At 32.9% G+C, this 21,397-nt stretch overlaps 1 protein-coding gene across 4 annotated transcripts in view; it reads right to left on the bottom strand.

Moving 5' to 3' along the window:
- The window catches only part of LOC127069959 (connectin-like), a 224,806-nt gene that overhangs the window by 109,929 nt on the left and 93,480 nt on the right, over positions 1–21,397 (bottom strand). For all 4 annotated transcript variants that reach the window (XM_051007705.1, XM_051007707.1, XM_051007708.1 and 1 more), the window contains one exon: positions 10,120–10,197. The gene's annotated coding sequence lies outside the window, so the exon portion shown is untranslated. The remainder of the gene's footprint in view (positions 1–10,119; positions 10,198–21,397) is intronic.

Genomic DNA, 21,397 nt, shown 5'->3' with positions numbered 1-21,397 from the left:
TTTTATAGAGAAATGAAAGTTATCAATTTATTTTTAGCTGTGAATCATAAATGTTTTCTAAATGTGAAAACGTGTTTCTACATGTCGATACGTAAGTTAAAAAAAGAAAAAGAAAGAATGGAAAAGAAAGAATAAAATTAGAAACAAAAAATAAAACAAAAGATAAATAGAATAAAAGAGATCAAGGGACAAATGGTAGATACATTTTCCAGGGTCTCTTAAACGTTCGTAATAACAGCTGTCAAGCAAAAGGACCACTAGCGTTAAGTCGTATATGCCCTCGAAATAATTGCAATTAAGGTCAGGCATGATTCACTGAAGTATACTACAGTACCAGGTTGATTACGATCGTGGAAAATCCTAACTACCATGAGAGCGAGCCTAAGTGGTTGACCTAGATCGAAGAGACAAGCGCGTTAAATTTTTAATATCTCTATTATATTTGTTTATTTAACTATCGAAAAGATGCAAGCGGAGAAAATCGACGAAAAAGGGAGAAAAAAAGAAAGAGGAAAAGTGCGAGTAAGCGAATTAGCAAATGAATAGGAGAGAGAGAGAGAGAGAGGGAAAAAAGAGCGGATAAGAATGTGCGGATAAATAGAAAGACGAATAGAGAGAGAGAGAGAGAGAGGGAGACGAGTATGAATAGATGGATGGATAGATGGATGGGTAAGCGAATAGGTAAGAAAAGGAGAGAAAGAGAGAGAGAGAATGAGAACGAAAGAGATAGGGAAGAAAGAAAAAGAAAAAGATACACGGATACTGAAAATAAGAATGAAAAAGAAAAAGGGAGAAAAAGAAGAAAGGTACGCTCGAAGAAAAAAAATGGAGATAAAGAAAAAGAGAGAGAGAGAGAGAGAAAGAGGAGAAAATGATAATGAAAATAAGAATGAAAAGGAAAAATAGGGAAAAAGGAAAAAGTTATACTCGAAGAAAAAGATAGAGAGAGAGAGAGAGAGAGAGAGAGATCGCGAGTGTTCTAAAAATAAGTTAATAGTGGGTGGTATCGTGGATAGAGACATATACATACATATGTATATGTATGTTTCTATGGTGATACATGTGTTGGTTCAAACGCTTTTGTTCGCCGATATTTTCCAGCAAGCGTACGTCGACTCGCGTATCTCGTATCCATCTGGACTTTTTCCGGTGCTATGAATCAAACGCAGTGAAAATAAGCGAGCGAAAAAGCGAAAAAAGAGGGACGGCTCGTTGAAAGGAAACGATTCATTTGAATATCGAGGCTGGGAAGAGGTATCGTTTCGAATTCGTGAAATCAATTTTTTCATTATACGCACACGCGTACACATTATTTATATATATATACATATATATGCGCGCGCGTGATCGTTGATATTATATATATATATATGGGCGCACGAGCACCCATCCCTTTCAGAATTTAGAAATAATTTACAATTATTAACAAACGGATCGGCGGATATCTTCGACAGGTTCGATCCTTTATTATCATGATGCGCATGAAGAAAAAAAAAGAAAAGAAAGAGTTATGAATAATTATGAAGTATTGTTTCGAGCACGTCGTTTCGAGAGAAATCAATTTTTAATATCGTATGTTTATACGCGATCATTAATATGTATTATTACATTCATAATGTTGAGATACGTATTATGTCTAAACAAATAACACTGCATAGATAATGTTTTATCGAAAAGTTTTCATATACTTTTACAATAACGGTGTATACTATCGTAGAATAAAAAATAAAAAGAAAAACAAAATTAAGAGAAAGGGATGAAATCCAAAAAATTAAAAAAGAAAAATAAAAAAAGAAAGGAAAAAATTCTTTCTAATCAGAATTAAGGACGAATTCTTAGAGTAGAATTTAGTTGTATGACGCCTTTAAAGAAATCCTAAATACAAGTCTTCGAGAGAAAAAGGAAAGAGGGTTATCTACTTTTCTCTCTCTCTCTCTCTCTCCTCCTCCTCCTTCACGTAGTCTCATCTCTTCCGTTCTAATTATTTCCCGGAAGTCGAGAATTCCAACAATTCCTATTATCCCCGTGGAAAGCTGCGAGTCCAAAAGCTTCGAGGACAAAGAGAGTTTCTAGAAAGGTATCGAAACGATAAGGCTAATGTTCAACGCTCGCGCGCGCACCAGAAAAAGAGAGAGAGAGAGAGAGAGAGAGAGAGAGAGAGAGAGAGAGAGAGAGAGAGAGAGAGAGAGAGAGAGAGAATTTTCCATCGTGAATCGATTTGGATTTAACTCGAATCCAGAAAATATTCGTTTCCGTTTATATCAATATCAATATCAATATCAATATGTGTGTATATATATGTGTGTGTATTTCGTTTTACTATACCGGGTGTCTTGTCGAAATACGATCAAATATCTGCTTGAAATGTGACGCTTATCGTAAACATTTCAGAAACGTTGTCGTTCGCGATAAGGAAGTGACTAAAAAATTACCTTTTTTTGTTCGCAACGATGATCGATATCGTAAGCTTAAAAAAAAAAATTGTAAATATTGTCGATGCGTACGAATTAAACGAGTAAACTACGGTTGTATCTTTTCGATCGACATTTTAGACGACTTACGAAACAATTTTGAACGTTTGACGAACCGTGTAATTAGCGATGATCGATTTATCGATCGATCTTTTCTTCTTTCTTTTTTTTATCATTATCCCTTCTTGTTTCACATATTTATTTATTGATTTCTTTTTTATTCCGTTTTCGAGATTGTAATCATTTTTGTAAAACGCTCGACGGCCTTCGGTGGTTATAAAGGACATTATTTGCGATTACACGGTCCGTTGAATTTCAACCGCGTCGTAACTCGATGTAATATCGAACGAAAGGGTACACTAGGTTGGTACTTACTCGTTGGATTCTTATCGATATTATCTACTACATTCGTTGAGCTTAAAACATCTATTTCCATTTGAAAGAAAAATCCTTATGGCTTTCTTATCTCGAAAACACCGCCCTGTACGAAATAACTTCGATACGTTTCCCTCTTAAAACGCAGTAACTTTTGTTCGAAACATTTCTTTTTAAAATCGATAGTATCGATAGTAATATCGTTTTAATCATTATTATCATTATCATCGAAATAATTGTCACCGTCACCGTTACTACCAATGATATCATTCATTCTTAAAGTAATCGAAACAAAATTAAACCGTCTATTTCGTCCCTACTATCTCTTTTCTTTTTTTTATATTTTTTCCAGACTTCTCTTGTCCAAGGAAATAATGCGAGTCAGATTTTTTTGAAAGCAAAACTAAGATATGCTTGCTCGGGACTCGTAAAAAACAAAAAAAAGTATCAAGGATCTCTCTACTTATTTATCTTCTTTAACTCTTCTATTTATTTCTTTCTCTCTTTCTCCCTCTCTCTCTCTCAGGATCTTTCTACGTACGAGATCGTAAGATGTTTTCAAGCGTTTCCCTTTTTACAACTTTTCTCCCATGAGTGGTACACTACTACCGGCGTATGCTACTTTTCTACGAGTTCGTATGCATGCGAGATAACGGCAAGAAAATATTTGTTTCCTGACCTTTGACATCGAATTTCAACTATATAAACAAACGAACAATTTTACATTCGTTTTTATCCTCATATATCGTTTCTCTCTGAACAAATTTTTTCTCTCTCTTTTTTTTTTTTTTTTACATTATCATTTTCAATAAAATCATACGTACGAAGGATACGTCGAAGTCAATTCAAACTCGGTTTGTTTAATAATACGTACGCAAATTTTTATTCGCTACGGAATAAAAACAAATTGAGTATTTTCCATTAAACATTATCATTACTTTTTCTCTCTTTTTTTTTTTCAATTTTAACATTTTCAATAAAATCACAGGGAAAATACGACGAAATTAATTCGATCGATTCGTTTAATGCAATACATATAATAATAATTTACCTTCGTACGAGACGAAAAACTGAATGAAAAACTGTCTTTTTTTATTAATTTTTTTTTAAATTAAAAATTACAATATTATTTTTCTTATATTTTTTATATTCGAGTTACGTTCGATCGATTATTAATAATAGATAATTTTCACGTTTCAATTTCTTCTTTTTTACAATTTTCATTTTCAATAAAATCATAAGTTAAAAAAAGAAACGTCGAAATTAAATTCGATCGATCGGTATAACGATATATCATGTGAGTGAAATTCAAATAATGAATAGAATGTATTCTCCAATTCAAACCAATTTTTTTCCAACTAACGCGCTTTAGTATTATTCGTTTTTAAAAATAGAAAAGAAAATTATAGGGGTCACAACGTTTCGAGAGAAGTTGCGTGTGGGCGCCATTTTATTGCTCTTCTGATTCTTACGTCGTTCTACCTTTCACACACACACACACGCGCACACAAACATACTCAACACGGTTATTTATTTCGTTTTACGAAGTTCGTTTTTCGCTTTTGCGGTAAAATTATCGTCGTCCGCGTCGTACTCTACCCTCTTTACTCGTACCTCTTACCCCCATCCCAACGTCACCACTACCCTCTCCGTCGTCCCTATCCTTTCTTCCCATTTTCCAACGCAGTCACTCCCGTGACTCCCTCTTGTCACTCCTTTCTTTTCTCTTTCATCCCGGCCAGAACACAGTACTTACCTACCCGAAGAGAAACGACTGAGAAGAAAAATGGAGATTAATTCCGAGCACGTGGACGCAACACGTTTCTCGCGACGAGAAAGAGTAAGAGAGAGAAATAAAGAGAAGGAGAGAGAAAGAGAGAGAGAGAAGGAATAAGAGATAGGACCGAAAATTACACAATAATCTGAATTCTCAGCAATCTGTGGCAGTAACGACGATTTCGTTTCGTCTCCTTTTATTTCTTTCCTATTCGTCGATGAAGCACGAAGATGGCATTAAAGAATTACGTGCAATTTTCTCCCAACGAATATGCATGTATGAATATACACGCATACAAACATTATATATATATATATATATATACGTACTTTGGTTATAATTTCTTTGAATAGATAAAAAAATAGAAGAAACAGAAAAGAAAAAGAGAGAGATAGAGAAGAAAAATTCCCTAGACGTATAATTTTTGGACGCGTGACAATAGAAAAGTAACTTCGAAACTTTAGGTTTATGCTCGCGCAAGCGATCCAGCGAATAGTTTTAACGATTGCTTCTACGGTCGGTGATTTAATTGATTAAAAAGCGCTCCATCGTGTTAAATTAACAGTAACAGATCGTTCGAAATTCTGTTTAACTATCTCTACCCATAGGCGATTAATTTTTCCCTAACGCAAATATCCGAGCTTCATTCTTTTCGCATGATCAGCTCATTATAACTTTTTCGTTGAATCTATTTAGCTTCGGTTAGAAAGCACATCCAGTTTCATAATAGATTCTAGCATCCTTTCGTAATAAACTTACGGTGGAGATACCAACCAGAAAGAGAGAGAGAGAGAGAGAGAGATTAAGAGAGAGAGAAGGAAGTTGGCCTTAATGATCCAACTTTGGCTTTAGAATTTATATCCGTGAGGAGGCTGCTTCGAGCTTTCGTCTAAAATTCTGGATCGACCGACTACTTGTCCAATTTCTACTATTTTCTATGCTTCTCGCTAATCTATAATCTCACTAATCTATATATATATTATATATAGATGGATCTTCGATCCGTTCATTTTTGTCGAATATTTCCTAATTTTTTTTCCACTTTCGATGAAACAAATCCAGATTTATCTTCGCGATCATGGAACTAATAGATTTTAATACAATTTTAGGTCGCTCTTTCCCTCGCGCTCTCTCTCTCTCTCTCTCTCTCTCTCTTCGTCGCTATGATTGTATTTTTTTTTTATTTTGGAAAGAGAAAAAAATATATTCGGTAAATTCTTCCAACGAATTGAACTATAGGATTTTATCACGTGGATTCCGCTGTCATGGGATTAATTGATTTTAATATGATTTTAGGTCGCTCCCTCTCTCTCCCTATCTATCTCTCTATGATAGTATTTTTTTTCTTTCGTTTAACTTTGTAATATAATTTAGAATGTTTTGACAAGAATAAAAAAAATAGTATTAAAAAAAAAAAAAAAAAGAGAGAAAAAGTAATCATAATCGAGTACGAGAACGATCGATTATAACATTTTTTTTCAACTATTCTATATGAAATTATCTCTCGATTCTTAATACTTTAAAGCATACGTGATTTCAATAGGTCAAGTTTCTCGAAAAAAAGTCGATTAAGTTGCTTCGAAAAAAATCTCTCTCTTTCTCTCTCTCTTCTATTTATCTATCTATTTATCTATCTCTAATCTCCTACAATCCTCTTCTTCTCTCGTTAAAAAGCATCAGTCAGATTTATCTATCGATATGCGAATCCTTAATTAGTTCGATGCAACTATCGATACAATTGAATTCCACGTCGACTTGTAAATCAAACGGAATTCGTTTAATACCGGTACCGACTGCTGAATAAGCAACATTTTCCTTCTTCTCTCTCTCTCTCTCCTCTCTATTTTTGCTTCTATTTTTTTCTTTCCTTTTTTTTTACCTCTAACCCTCTCGGCTACCTACCCCAGTGGCCTCTCCCCACTCTACAACTCTCTTCGATCCCCACCACTACGTCTTCCGTCGTCTTCCGTAATTAAATCGCGAAAAGTTGCAGTAGAGAAGTTTGAGAACTTCAGAACCTTGTCTCTCTCTCTTTCTCTCTCTCTCTCTCTCTTTCTGTCCTCCTTTTTCTATTTCTTTCTTACTCATTTTCCAGATCCGATGGGAAACGAACTTCAACCTCCTCCTCCTCCTCCTCCTCCTCCTCCTCCTTCTCCTCCCGCCTTCATTTTTCTACGACTGAATTCCTTCGGAACAATCGTGAAATATAGTTAACGTGGATCCTCTTTCATCTGGATCAATCTCTTAAGAAGATTTCTATAAAATATAAACGTTCGCGAAAAATTGGTCGCACATAAATTGGCTATGATTCCAATTTAATATATATTCTTTTCACTTTTCACTCGCCGTATTATTTATAATTTCGCGATTTATTTAAGCATTATTTTATTTTCGACGTTCAAAAGTATTAAGTACAAGTTTAACGGCGAATATTTCCATGGAGCAATTCGAAATACGATTTTTGTGTGATACAGACAAACAGAAAAATGAGGCAGTATGCAAACATCTCAATTTCGATCGGAGTTCAATACGAATCGTAAGAAAATATACTTAAACAAGTTTAATCATATTTACAAATTGTAGAAATTCTAAAACTTCATAGGAAAGAAAATTGAATTAATAAATTAAAATAAACAATAAACCAGGAAAGAAGGGAAGAAAGAAAATCAACGATCGAACAAGAAAAGGACAAAAAGAAACGAATCGAAAAAAAAGAAAAAGAGAGAAAAACGAAAAACAAGTAAAAGCAAGCTCGTTTAAAAAAAAGGTATCACGATCCATCAAATTCGAAACGATACTTTGCACTATAAAGACGTATCTGGTTTTAAAAGACTCGTAATCCGATCGTACTCCTTGTCCCTTCAAAGATGATAGTAATCCGATCTTCGTTCGTTCGTTCGTTCGTTCGTTCGTTCGTTCGTTCATTCGCTCGTTCATTCGTTCCCTCGTTCATTCAATCGTTCATTCGTTTGTTCATCGTGTGATGGGGGGGGGGGGGGGGGAGAGAAAGATATCTCCTGCTACTAGGATTTTTGCAAAACAACCGAACTTCAAACACGTGATTCGTATATTTTTTCTCTCTCTTTCACTCTCTTTTATACTCAATTTTTGTTTTCGTTTTTTTTTCTTTTCTTTTCTTTTTCTTTCTTTGATCTTTTTTTTTTTACTCGTCTACCGAGAGTCTCCTACGCGTACTTTTACGTACACTGTGAACGTTCCTTAAAGAATTTGTATAGATCAACTTATCGTCCATAGAAAAAATTGAAACGTCGAGGTACCCTTTGATCTCTTTGAAAGTTATTTTCATTTTAATTAGAAAATTAAGTCAATTAGTCTTTATGGGTAATAATATATTGGATCGATTTTTTTCTTCTTTTTTTTCTTCTTCGTCAATTTATTTTGTTTTCAATAAATGATTTTTACGAGTTGTTTCTTACTTTTTTCTTTTCCTTTTTGCTGCAATTAATACATTTGAATTTATGTTTGAAAACTAAATATATAATAATAATAATAATAATAATAATAATAATAATAATAATAATAATAATAACTCGAAGATAGATAATTAATACATTACAAATCTAATAATCATTCGAAGCCAAACAATTTGTATATTAGGACGTATACCATGATCACTGAATTATTTCACGCGATATTAAAGATTTTAGATTTACTCTCAATTTATATTATTTACCGCTTAACGATTATTCGATATTAATTTACGTTTTAATGACATGATAGAATATTTCGAAGATGCGTACTTAAACGTCATACAAATTCGCGCGCACGCGTGCAAACACCTGCACGCGTGAAACTATCAACAAAATTCAGATATTATAATTGTGTAAAATTAAGGTACCAATAATAATTCTATAAACAATTTCTAAATATTAGTAAGTACACTTCGATCGTACAAACGTTTGACACGTTATCTAACACGACCGTTATATTTATTAGTATTTTATATTATTTACTATTATATTAGTTTCGCAAAATAATTTACTATGATATAAAAATATAATGGAATATTTGGAAGGTATATTAATACACTCATAGATGCACGCGTACACGCGTAAATGTGTTCAGACTATAATATAGCGAACGTTCGAAGGAGATCATTAGTGTCGCATATGAGATCGTAACGAGGGAATCGAGCCCTCCTAGCTATTTGCAGCATCGCCCATTAATATTCTCTGCTTTAGATTTTTACGTTTTTTCCTTTCGTCCTCTATTCGTTCGTTCGCTCGTTCGTTCGCTAGCGAATTGATCAACGAATAGAAAAGCTCTCGGACCTCGTCATTAATTTGAATGTACGTATTCAACGTAATCCAGCAAGATCGTTATCGATAGAGTAATAGATACTTGAAATTGATTTGTTCCGATTATTATTATTATTATTATTATTATTATTATTGTTGTTGTTGTTGTTGTTGTTGTTGTTGTCATTATTATTACAGTTTCTCTTTTAAACTAGTTACGAAAACACAAGTAGAAATAAAATCTTTACACGACCGTTTCGTATAATACTTTGATTGATTTTTGATAAAAGTTTCATTTCGTAAATTTGAAGTGTTTATTTCACTACATATATATTAAGAAATATAATTAATCATTTACGCACATTAGTGTGTTACACATGTACCTTGTGATATCTTAAAAATTATAAACTTCTTTATAATAAAAAGTATTGATAAAAAAGATGAAATAAAACGAGAAAAGAGAAAACGAAGAAACAACAAACTATACGCGCTATGGTGTATCTCTAGATCATATATGAGAAATTTATGGTTAACGTATGGGGAAGCTACGAATGAAAATGACGTGTTTAACGGAAATTAACATAAACCACGATGGATATCGACGTGATCGATCGATAGTGATTTACCATAGTTAATTATATCTGCGTTCGGCAATAGGAACATAATCGTTCCATCGAAGATGCACGAATATTCTATTCTTGTTGATATACGCGTATGTGTGCGTGCGTACATGGATTGTGTGTACATGACACTCTAAAATACGTTACGAGCGTCTCTTGTGTATATTTGCGTGTGTGTGCGTCGGTATGATCGCACATTCGACGTCTAACACATGCATGAAAATCGTTCATAGCTCGGATTTCACGAGAGAGATTATCCATCTCGACCGGAAATACGTAATACCGAGGGTTCTCATTTCGACGGATGCTTTTAAAGATTAGCACGAATAGTTCGAATAGAAACGATCGAAACTCCTATATTTATATATTTGTAGTTTTATTATTTCTTTATTTTCCTTATTCTTTTCTTTTTTTATTGTCGTATATATATATATATATATATATTGTTTGTTCTTGCAACTATAGCTGCAAAAATCCCAAGGTACTACGCCCTTTGCTTATTTCCTTATTTATGTATTTCTTTTTACTTATATTTTTTTATCCTAATTTTTTATCTTCTTTTTAATATCAGATATAACCATTGAACGATAACATAAAAACAACAATATCTCGATTACCTTTATCAATGTTTGCACTCGTGTTATCCACCGAACGTTGTATCCAATCACGTTGATTAAACGTATGCACGTTGCAATCTGCAAGTTAAAAAAAAGCATATATATATATCGCACACATGCACAGAATAAACAAGAAAGACGTATATAGAAAAGAATAGAAAAAATCGTACGATATCCCATCGATCGATCGCAGAGTCGATACATATACCTACGTATTCACTGACAACGTAGTTTCAATTAAATCGATTTCTTTCTTTTTTCTTTTACCTTTTTTTTTTTATTAGTCGTTTACAAACAATTATGAAAAATGGATACACCGGAACGAACGTTATCATTTTTTTCTTTTATTGCTCGATGATACGATTCTCCATATTTTTGATATTCTCAAGTTATATCGATAAATGACATCGATATATGAAATTGATCTCGAACGTACGAGTTTGTACGTAGAGAAGGAGCTAGTCGATTGTTAAACATTTTTTAAATTGTAAATTATTCTATATGTGTAATAATTATATATACGTTTTATCATACGTTGGACATGAAAGGTGTTAATTAAGAATTATATACGACACATATGCATATACGTATGCATATATGATAAATAATAACGAATGGAGTCCGCTTGTTTATTAAGAAACAGTAGAATCGTAAATCGGTTGATCAGTGAATCAACTCTCATCGGGTTCTCATTTAAATATCTCAGTACTTGACACCTTCTTGCAATTATTAATTAGTTTTTACATAATTCATGACGTACGATAAGGCTTCATATATACTTTTCTGGCTGCACTCTGTATTTGATAATATGAAATATACGAGGACGATGAGACGCATACACGAGTCATACGATACGTGCGCGTGAATGTGTGTGCAACATGTTACCGTATCACTATCATATATTAAAATTACTATAGAATTTTTAATTTAAATGTAGAATGTATAAAGGAGAAAATTTTGCTTAAGAAGAAAAAAAGAAATGTTTGATTAAATAAATTTAATTCTAAAGAAAACCTTCGTATTATTCCTCGTATTGTAAATTGTTATGCTAAATAAAAGATTTATGCTAAATAAAATGAGTACAATTTCTTGAATCAAATATGAAGCTTATAATAATCATTAAAAGTAACAATTTTATAATAAATCAGAGGATTATCGACTGCATGATCGTACGTTAATTCAATGGATTTAACGATCTTATAAATCTAAGATAAAATATTTCCTACTTTACTTCCAGAAAAAAACAAAAAGAAAGAGAAGAAAGGATGAAGAAGAAGAAGAAGGGTTAAACTCGGTAAAATTATGGTAACTTGTTAGAATCGTAAGTAACTTTCTTAGAAGTATCGACGCATTTGAAACTTTCGTTTTATGATACGGAAACTTCTCAGAGAAAGAAAGAAAAGGATAGATAGATAGATAACTAAATGGAAAGAGAGAGAGATAGAAAGCGATAGAAAAAAGAGAGAAGGAGACGAAGAGAGGGAGAAAGAGAGAATGAAGTTTTCTCCTTGTAAGATCACGATCGATGATCCAGAGTAAGGGTAAGAGAGAGAGAAATACCGTCCATAAGATCGAAGATTCAAGTAGTTTCTTCGGTTAGTAACCATCGAAGAGAAGATTAACTAACGTCTAAGAAGAAGGGACCCGTCTTTGGAACTCCGATCATGCAGTTCGCATAACTCGACCGAACGCGATCTTCACGAGGATATAAATCATAATTGAGTCTCCTCGGTGTGTAATGGCTTATGTCGACTATCACTCGAGTCGTTTCAATCGAAATCGTTTTTCCATCTTTCATATTTCCTTTCCCTCTTTCATCTACTGGAAATTTAAAAGAAAAGAAAAATTTACAAGAAGAGGAGAGGAAAGTATTGTATATTGATAATATTTTAATATTATATCGTTGCTAATAATTTTATTGATATTAAATACACCGGATAAATCTGTTATCTAATATTAAATAATGCAACTGAAATAAATATTATTATCATTATTATTATTATTATTATTACTATTATCCGATTAGCAATACATTTTTTTATTAACGTTATAAAATTATTATTCGATTCGCAATAAATTTATTCATGATCTCGTTTCGTAACATTCTCAGATTCACAATTATATACATTTATTATCATTATTTTTTAATTTCCAGCACGTTTAATAAAACATTACGTAATATGCAGTAAAAATCAATAAATATTTCTTTTTCTCGTACGTAGATAAATCAACGAACGAACGAACGATAAAAATTGATTTTCTTTTATCATCTTCGATGATATTAACAATATCTTGAAATAAAAAATTTCAACGATAATAATAATCGTAATAATGACAATAATTTTAATTAATCTTGTGGAATGTATTTGATAACGTCGGTAATATACTTCCTCTACTTTACCGACGTGGATGATGTCATCAGAGTTAAAAGATATCACGTAATATTGGTGACAGGGTACATCCATGTTCGGGATCAACGTTCGCGTCGAGCTCAACGTCTTTCGAAATTACGATCTTCTTAAAATCTTTCGTAGAATGACATTTACTCGGTATCTAAGATAAGCTTCTTATCTCTTATGTACCGCTTCGTTATTAAAACTTTGTATTTTCATGTTGTCATCTTATCCAGCAAATGATATCTTCGCAACTGTCATTTTCTTTCATTTTTACCTTTTTTTTTTTGCATATATCACTCGAACAATAAAAGGGAAAAGAAAATTATTTAACTTTAGCAATAACGATCTTTCCTTTCATTTTTCATTTGCAGATATAAATTAATATAAATTGATATAAATTAAAAATATTGTCCAAATCTTTATTGGTAGACGATAAATAAAAAAAGGAAAAGAAATATATATACATATGTATGTCGCGTAACTTTTCTTCCTCCCTTTTCTCTTCTTCTCCTCCTTGAAACGATTATACCAAGGCATGATCGCGTATAGATCACTTCTAGGGTTCGGATCTATGCAAATCCAGCGTGGCAAACTGCTCCGCCATTTGCATAAGCTTACAGATAAGAAGGCATTTCGAGCTATACCTTTTTCCTTTCTATTCAAATTCGTTTCTCTTTCATACCCATCCTCACCCCCGCCAACCCCCTTTCTATTTTCGGATGATCGAGTTAAGACGAGCATTGAGAGGATCAACGAGAGATCGATCTCGATTCAGCTTTTCCTTCCATTCTTTTTTTCTTTTCTTTCTTCACTCCTTCCTTTTATTTTTTCGACATAACGTTAAAGAGAGAAATTGTTTGATTGTAAATTTCGATTAGTAGAAAAACTAGTAACAGATTAATGAAAAGGTAGAGATAATTTCTTCTTATTAAAACGAATTAGAGTTGGAGACGGAGAAGGGAGATATTATTTCGCTATTTAATTTATCAGTGTTAAATAGCGCTTAATGAGCCATAAGCAATCTCCATTTAAATGATCTCAAGTATTCTAGTAATTTAGAGTGACGGAGATAATTTATTCTTATTAATATCGATTCGCAAAGTTTTCTAGATACGGTCAGAGAATTAGATGGAAAAACAAAGGGACAGAGTGAGAGATATCGTTTTGGTATTTAATCAATTAATTTAGAACAATATTTAACGATCGCGTCATAAAATTTTCACTCGATTTAAATAATCCTGGATTTTCATAAATTATAATAAGAGAGATAGAAAACGAGAGAATTTTGTCTTATTAAACCAGACTAGTGAACTTAGAAATAGAGACATAAAGAGAAAGAGAGAAAGAGATAAGATTGGAATCTCGGGCGCGCGCGTCTCTTTCTACCACCCTCGTCCCTTGCATCTCGATATGACCTTATTATAGCTGACAAATATACCACCTACGTATTCCGCAATTATGAACGGTACTTGCGCGTTTAATTTCGTCCCCGGTTTCACGAATTAAGTACATACCCATAATTTCATTTTCACCATAGAAAAGGACAAGGACAAAGGGACAAAGATATAAAGAGATCCGGAGAGAGAGAGAGAGAGAGAGAGAGAAGAATAGTGGAAGCAGAAGATAAAATTAAATGCTTTAACCCCATTCTTTCTCTCTCTCTGTGTATATATATATATACCTTGATTTTGCTCAAGTTACTCTCAAACTTTCGTGATTTCACAATTACAAGATTCTGTAGCGTAGCAAAACTGTTTCCAATCGATGACAGAAGATTAATGAAAATTCATTTATAATAGCTCTCTCTCTTTTTCTCTCTCGTTCGAAAGTTCAGATTTTCCAATCGGATGTCTTTTTAATCGGACTATCGATAAACGTCGAACTCGTCGTATTCATTGGCCTGTCTATTCGAGTAGAGACAGAAAGAGAGAGAGAGAGAGAGAGAGAGAGAGTCTTAATGAAATTTGTTTTGTAGCCGACATTCGTCAAATCCTGCTAACGTATTTTTGCGTGAAGTACTGCTCGAAAAAAGAGAGAGAGAGAGAGAGAGAGAGAGAGTGAAATAACTTTCCCTTTATTCTTTTTAGTTTGTTATCCATAAAATTCGGTATGAAATTTATGGTGCTTCTTGTTTCCTTTTATTATTCCTTTTTTAATTATTTTTTTATTATTTATATTTTATTACTTTATATTACTTTATTTTACTTTTATTTATTAGACTGGTTAACGAACGTGCAGTATTGAATTTATTGAAAATTAATATTTTAATATATTAATACACTGATAATAGAAATTATGAGAGTCACTGATCTTTATGGCGTTAGTTATCGTAATTCGATTTGAACGAGCAATGGTTGGAATTAAATCGTTCGTATATCGAAAGTTAACGAATTGAATAAAGAAATTTCAAGTCGAAAAAAAAAGAAAACAGAAAAAAGATCTTTATGGTATAATTTTTATAATATAAGAAACAATATATATCCAATAGAAATGAATTGTAGCGTAAGAACGTAAGAAGTTTTGAATTACGAGTAATTAAGAAATCAAAAACTCTAATAAATCAGAGGTGTTGGAAAGTGAAATAATCGTGAATACTAATGGCGTAGAAAAAATTCCTGCGGAATTGTTCTATGTGTTCAAAATGTACGGAGAACGTAATCTCGCGAATTAATTTCGGAACTATTTCATCCGAATAACTTTAACCCACCGGCGAATACCATATAGCTCCCTCTCTCTCTCTCTCTCTCTCGCACTATCTATCTATCTATCTATCTATCTCTCTATCTCTGTCTCTGTCTTTTTATTAGTCCTACGACTAGGACAAATTTCAAATAGAAAACGATGAATTCTACTAACTCGTTCCGCTTAATCACATTTCTGAAATACGTAGAATAATTTTACGATTTGATTTCGCGCACGTACACACGCGCGAGCGTTATATATTCCTCCAAGTACAAATAATATCCAAATAATACTTTTAATGCTAAAAATTCCTACGCATCGCGAATCAACCAATCTGATATAAAGTTTGCGATTACAAAGGAACGTAAGCGAATAAATAAAAAAATAGCTGAATGAATGAATGAACGAACGAACGAACGAACGAACGAATAAAATGAGAAAAGAAATATTAGAAATAGTTATTCAGCGATCAAATTCGTATGAAATTGCAAGATTCCGACATTGCTTATCCAATCAATTCCAATATTTATTCCGCAGCAAATACGCGCAGGCGCGCGCGAAAAGAGAAAAAAATAAAATTATTAGAAATGGTTCAGCAATCAAATTCGACGAAACTCGTAACGATTATTCTTCTTTACAATACCCGTAGGAGTTTATTTCCATATAAAATTCACCGCTCATACATTCGAGATTGACTGTGTAAGAAAGGTCACGTGATTTAACCAATCTCTCTCTCTCTCTCTCTATCACGCAATGCGCTCTCACTCTTTTTGTCTATCGAAAAATTCTCTTTCTCTCTTTCCGTCTATCGAAAAATTCTTTCTCGACTTTCCACGTTACATCGTCGACTACCTACATACGTGCAGTTCTGTTTCAAGGCAATAAGAGTTCAACCTCTGACGCCACCGCTTGATATACGAGAAGAGCATGGGAAAGAGATAGAAATAGAAATAGAGAAAGAGTAAGAGAGAGTACGAGAGAAAGAGAGAGAGAGAGACGTATGTGTTTAACACTTTCTATCGTGAAACGTTCCATCTAACAGGCACCTCGTTTCCGCAGAAAGAGAGAAAGAAAGAAGAAAGAGAATAAATCGATCGCACAGCTGTCGTTCTCTGTCTTTTTATTTCTTTTTTCTTTCTACTTTGTAGTATGTGTGTATGCGTGTGTCTGTACGTAAGAGAGACAGAACGATGAGAGAGAGAGAGAGAGAAGTTAAAAAAGAATTAAATATGTACTCTCTTTTCTTTCTTTCTCTTTCTTCTTTTTTCGTTTTCTTCGTTATCGTATCTCTTTTCTTCTTCATCAGATTTTGAAACAACAGCGCTTTCGATATATCGAATCACGAATCGTCGATAGAATTGTCTATTTAAACGAACGAATTATCTCCGAAAGATGTAAACAATGCCACGTGTTGAAAAGCAAAAAAGAGTAAATAAATAATTAAAAAAAAAAAAAAGAGCATAATTAAAACCAATTTCAATTTCGCCCAATAACAACGCTAGTATTATTTCAACAAAATGATTCACAAAGTGTCTCCGCCGACGGCCATTGAAGTTAATTATCGCGGACATGTGTGTTTAACCTTCAATGATCAAAAACGCGCACCAACGAGATAGAACGAATAGCTGAAAGATCATTCCCTTATTTGCGGAATCAATTCTTTTTTGGCTCTCTCTCGCTCTTTTCATTTTCTTTTTTTCTTTTTGTTAAAACGCACACAATACGCGTCATGCGTTCATTGCCGCCGACGAAAGAATTATCATCTCGAATTTTTCGAACGATTAATTGGAATGATCTCATACGAACGGAATTAGTTGTAGGATGGAAAATTAAAAAAGAAATAAATAAATAAATAAAAATACGTACGCACGTACGAATATACTGGTTAATAAAATATTGTTAAAAATATATTCAAAAATAATGATTATAGATATAACGAGTTTCATTTTTTAATCGAAAACTGTATTTCCAAGAACGTTATTAAAAATATAGGTGTATGCGGTTAATCGAAACGTTTGATTGATGAGTTTTCGAATAATCGAGTACTTTTCTATCGTGTTTTTTCTTTTTCAACGCGAAAGAGAGAAAGAGAGAAAGAGAGCAAATGTTTTCGACAAAATAATCGAAACCTTTCGAGTTCGATAAAACGTAAACGTGCACATGCCTCGTTCAAGTTTTAAAATACTGCGGAAATGTAAAAAAAATTGTAGATATTGATCTACGTGGATGTACGCGCACAGACACACACACACATATAAATATAACTGCATAACTCGTTCAGATATATGTACAATATTTAGGTATATAAATAAACAAATAAATAATAATAATAATAATAATAAACAACAATTTTCTTTTCGTTTTTAATGACGTTTCTCGTCGACTGTTTTACTGCAATTTTTTACTTTTTTCCTCTTTCACTTTTTTTCTTCCATTATTACTCCGTCGTGCGTGTAAAGCGTGATTTTTCAAGCTTCGAATAATTTCTATGGTTTAAAATAAGCTCCTAATTACTTTCCGGATAATACGATTTCGAATTTAATGGTTTTTATCCTAAGACAATTATTTCCAATATAATTTCCTTTAATCCGCTTTAATAAAATAATTAAATATCGAAACTCGACCGTGCGTATAAGTTTTCTTATCGAGATATAAAATGCATTTATTTTTTTTTTTTTGCATTTTTAATTTCGTTCGATGTTAATTTTACAACTGTTTTATGTCATATACTCATACGTATGATACAGTATCGAATAACATATATTAAGAGAAAGAGCGCGATTTTGTTCGTTGATATAAAAAATTGTAGTTTACGATCGCACTAAATGGTGAGATTATATTGAAGAGAAAATAAGTAAATAAGTTTTAATGAAAATTTTGTCCGACCCAACTCGTCAATTGGAAATTACGCGCGAGTCGAGGGAGAAGGTAGGAAAAGAGGGATATACGTAAAATGCGAAGATGGTAGAATCCGTTTCGTTCGGATTATCGAATCGAATTGTCTTCCGCGGAGTTAGAACGACGTGACGTCACATCCTATCCCTAGTGTACCACGATCCTCCTCTCCTATTTATACACGCATGACACGGGACGCGATCGTTCGCGTTTAAAGCGATCGTAAGAGCCGTTTCACTTTAATGGAACGGACTATTCGAATGGTTACGCCGCTTTTAATCGGTTACCAGATGACACTCCCGCTCTCTCGAACACGATTTGTCGTCTAATTCGTGAAACGTCCTCCTCGTTTTCGTTTCGATAAAATTCTAAGAGGAAAATCCCAAGGGAAGCTGGAAAATCTTTCCTTTAATATTACTTTTTCTTTCTCCATTTGCTCGTTGACGCGTCCATCGAAATAAATACAAATCTATCCTTCTTCTCTCTACTCTTATCTTTTTCTTGTTACTTTTTTTCTCATAATTACAGTTACAAAAATAAATTAATTCTTCGCTTTTATACTTCGAATTAAGATTACCCGTTATCCTTCTATGAAATCGAGCTTTCGCGTTGACATTGAAAAAGACATGAATAAATAAATAAGTAACAAGAAAAGGAAAAAGAAAGAAAGAAAACTACCTTCTAAAGAAAGTCTTAAAGTAATTTATTATTTTTTCAAATGGAAATTAGTCGAACTAAAAACAGTAAAAAGAGAGAGAGAGAGAGATAAGAGTGAAAAATCTCGACAAGTTATTTAGCTCCATTGCAATTGCAAGCTGCGTCACAAATATCCTCTCTCCTCTCGCGATCTGTCTCTCTCTCTCTCTCTCTCTTTCTGTTGTCCGTCTGTCTTTCTCACTCTTAGGGTTCAATTGAAAACTGCGACATAGACATCGTTTCTCTCTCTCTCTTTCTCTCTCTTTCTCTCTTATAACCAGAATAAGATTTTCTTTAGAAAACTCAATCAACTTTGTTCCCATTCTCGAACGCTTTTCAAACTCGAAGATTTGTCGTCGTCGAGAACGTTAAGGACCCTCTTCGACTTATATTTGCCATAACTTCTATCTTCCTTTTCTGTTACTATCAAATATATATATATATATAATTTCATCCAAATCGATACTGCAAACACGTTTCATAAACACCCTTGAGAATTTCGCATGTTGACACTGTATAATAAAGTTTTCGTTCAATCGAATGACGAGTTTACGTTAATGATACTACTGGAGAGAGAGAGAGAGAAAGGGGGGGGGGGGGGGACGATCAAGTAATTGCAAATTACATGACATATGTGTATGTAGTCCCAATCGAGTTAATTAAATTTCCCAACTAGTCAACAACTCGACGATATGTATATATATATAATATATATAATATATATATATGTGTGTGTATGCATCTGGATTTGATATATATATATATTTATGCACAAGAATGTATCTTTTGACAATAGAATAAAATGAATGACGACAGAATGTTATGCTTGTATATCATTTTATTGGTATCGAATGAACGTTTCGTCTAAATCGAACCTCGTAGGGTCTTAAATAAGATCTTGTCGATGTTGAAATACTAATTTTTGTAATAACGCACGATGTTAATTTTTTTCAGAATAATTTACCTCAACTTTTTGTAGAATGAAAGCGTAAAATAGAATTACAATATTTCCTACGATAATCCACATGTCGGATAAAAAAAGAAATAATTTCAAATCCATTATCGACAAAGTAGCAAGTTCGATTAGTATCATATTATATTAATATAATATAAACGATATAACACAATAAATGTAATGCGTCTTTCTGCCTAAAAATCTACGATTACCATTCGTCAAACTAAGCCGTTTATCGATAACACTGACCTCGTTTCCATGACACGACATTCACAATTTTATAGCTTACCTTAGAGAAAAATCTATGTATCTAACAATACCAATATAAACGATTCTCTCGTTGACGTTTTCAAATGTGAAACAACAGAAAAAGAAAAAGATTTACGATCGACGACGAACGGAAAAATCCTATCGAAAGGCGAAATGTTCTCTCTCTATCTCCATCTTCTCTGTCTTCCTACCACTTCACGTATAGACTGTTCAAAGAGTTCAAACACGATCTCTGTCATCTAAGTCTTATATATTAGAACCAATTAATATATTAATTAAACACGACTCGAGAAACGTTTGTCGACCAAATCGAAATCGACTCATCTGGTCAACTACGTATTCAAGCGTACAACAGCTTATCGATAATCGAAGATCCTATTAGTGTCTAGATATATATCTCGTAAGTACGATCAACAATTTGTTATCATCCTTTTACTAGATCTAATCTATAATAATTTATGATCTATTGTAATGAAAGAAAATTTACTACCATGGTCCGATATTGTTTATTAACGAAACTATTGTTAATTTAGATAATATAAATAATATATGTATATATATATATATATATATATATATATATGCACAAAAAACAAACAAAAAAGAAATTAAATAGAGATATTCGAGATACTGTGGGAAAGTTCTGACTCTCCCTTTCCTTTCTCTCTCTCTCTCTCTCTCTCTTTGAGTCAAACGTCTGTATTAGGTCGGTACACAGATGGTGAGGCCGCTAAGTGCACGGTTAACCGTCCTATCGACCAATAAGGACCCTGGCACCCCTCTGAACTAACCCTAGTAAGCAGTCATCGTTTCCCTTTCTCTACCTTATGTATATCCGTGTTAACATAAAACGCGAAGAAAACACGAATGACGGAGCACGAATGGTTCGTCGTGTCAACACGGGACCAAAGCATACCACGATGAAACAATATTCCCTCATCTGAATTAATTAATATACTTAATAAGTCCATTATCACCAGGAAATTAGTACTTACATAATTCATTAATGTATACGAGGTATTTTTTATTTTTTTTTTTTTTATACGTAATTATACTTAGATATGATGTAGTAACTCGTTGTAATGTTTGATATTAAAAAAATGTATTAAAAAGAAAAAAGGCTAATATAATCTCTACGAGATCTTTATATCATCTAAATGACTCTTGCAATATTAAATAATTATTATCTCGCTGTAATAAATTTCTTATGTATAACGCAAACATATACATTCGTGAATTAATCCAATTAAGAAGAAAAAAGAGGATGGGAGAAAGAGAGGGAAAGAGAAAGTAAAAGAAATAACAAATTTTCGTGTTAACGTATTACAAATTAACGCAAGGTACCTTGAACGAGAGATCAGGGAGTAATCTATGGTAAACATCT

This window comes from Vespula vulgaris, chromosome 17 (genome assembly GCF_905475345.1).
Source record: "Vespula vulgaris chromosome 17, iyVesVulg1.1, whole genome shotgun sequence".
NCBI lineage: Eukaryota > Metazoa > Arthropoda > Insecta > Hymenoptera > Vespidae > Vespula > Vespula vulgaris.
This window is presented reverse-complemented; position numbering and strand designations above follow the sequence as displayed.